The sequence below is a fragment of the Cicer arietinum genome, chromosome 1 (genome assembly GCF_000331145.2).
Source record: "Cicer arietinum cultivar CDC Frontier isolate Library 1 chromosome 1, Cicar.CDCFrontier_v2.0, whole genome shotgun sequence".
In the NCBI taxonomy this organism is placed as follows: domain Eukaryota; kingdom Viridiplantae; phylum Streptophyta; class Magnoliopsida; order Fabales; family Fabaceae; genus Cicer; species Cicer arietinum.
The window spans coordinates 32,977,517-32,979,833 of record NC_021160.2 but is presented as its reverse complement, the minus strand read 5'-3'; positions in this window follow the sequence as shown (position 1 = coordinate 32,979,833).

Genomic DNA, 2,317 nt, shown 5'->3' with positions numbered 1-2,317 from the left:
TTTTCTTTTAGAAATAACTATAATTTTTTTTAGAAGTAGTTCATCATGTAATAATTTAAAGATGCGTCAGAAAATGACTTGATATTTTTTTTTGTAAAAGAATGTAATGCAATTTACTAAAATATTATTTATTCATTTATTTGCAAAATTAATATTCCAGTTATTAGATCAATATTCATTTATGCTCCAAAATAAAATAAAGTCTCTTTAAGTGAAATTCAAAATAAGCAAGGTTGACTGAAATTAATTACATTCAATTATTTACCAGCAAATAAAATCTCACTTCCGCATTTCTATTAAAAGTTAATGATGAAAAGTAAATAACTTTACAATGTACGACAAAATTTTTAGTAATACAAAATATTATTTTTAAAGTAAAGGTGTCATTTTCACATGCGCGTCCACCAATCAAACATCATTCATACGACTTTTGATATCATTAGTACCTAAATATTGTGTAAGGGGTCAGTTCATCCCACAACAAAAATTAAACCAAATAATAAATTAACAACCATATATGAATATAAAATCCTTTCGTCATAAAAGATTTAAAGAAATTGATTCTTTAATAGTTTTCAAAGATGTATTAAGAGACATAAAATGTATCTAAATAAATCAAGTAGCAATCGTAGAGCAAATAATTAGATCAAAATAAAAATAACAATAGAATATATGCAAGTTGTGCATGCTCCTAAATGTATATGATCCGGATATAACCAGCCACACAGGCGTCCACACAGAAGTCACCCATACCAATGGGGAAAAATTAAACCAGCCACACAGGCGTCCACAAAGATGCATATGATATGTTATGAAATGATAATGATGCTCAAAGGTACATGTCACCACTCACTTAGATAATCACACAAATCACCAGCCACTTAGGCAACCCACAAAGATAAAATTATTTAAAACACAAATCATTAACCACTTAAGCAACCACAAAGATAACAATATTGAAAACACAAACCACCAACCATACCACTTAGACAACCACACATATAAAATATTAAAACACAAATCACTAGTCACTTAGACAACCACAAAGATATCACTATTTAAAATACAATTAGACAACCACAAATATAAAATATTCAAGATAAAATTTTAATTACATATGATATCAAAGTTTTATTCTCATGAACGCTTCCAATCAAGAGTCAATAAATTTTTTATCCGAAATATATAACACACAAACACGTGAATAAATGTCTTACAGTCATAACTTTCATTTTATAACCTATAAAATTGGATTAACAACATGTTATTGATAGAACTCAAAACTCAAATAACGAATAACACAAAACTATTAATTTAATATCTAGCCTAACATTGCATGGGGAAAAGCCCTTACCTTAGGCGCTTTCTTTCTTAACACCTCTAAATTTGCACGAGAAATAGCTCATGAGGCAGTAATGAATTTAACACCGATAGATATTGGAATTTACGACTCAGAAAATTATTTTGAGAGTGTACGAATGACAAATAGGTGTGACAACAAGATGCCTAATGGAAATGTATGAACATATAAGCTATTTACGTTGCACTATTACCATTGATTTCTTGTCTAAAATTGAAGTGCACTTAATTTCAACATGATACTACCAATAATTACTATTTCTTTAATTTTATTAGGTTGTTACAAAGCTAATTGAAATCATGTGCATTTATATATATGAGTTAATTTGGATTAACTAATAGAGTTCACCATATATTGAAGGGTGTCACACTGTTGGGTGGACTCACTCCCCAAGTGGAACCCACCAATTTTACTAGTATTATTGTTATTATTATTATTGAAATAAAAAGAAAAAGAAAAAAAAGGATTTTAATGGGCTTGGCCCACTTGAAGGTAATAAAAGGGATTTAGAAATCCCTAAGAAGACACACAGAAAGACAACAGAAGAAGAACGGTTGTCAGAGAAGCAAAATAAGGGTTTGGTTCCAGTGGTGGTAACAGGTGTGTAGCAAACTTGCTCCGTTTGATCTACAAATTTAGTATGTTATTCCTACCATTGAGTTTGTTATTTTTATATATAATTTGAGTAGTTTTATCTTCTCTGAGAGTTACTTTGGCATACCCACTTTAGTGGAAGGTTGTTATAAGGTTGTTATAGGGTTGTTATTGTTGATTGATATTCCCTATTGTTATTAGGAAGAATCTTGGTGTACCCATTAATTATTATAGTGGAAGTTTTAATGGACTAGGTCCCGTGGTTTTTATTCTCTCAATTTGAGGGAAGTTTTCCACGTTAAAAATTGCGTTTGTCTCATATTTAATTTTCTGCCAATTATTATTACTCTTGAAATTGTATTT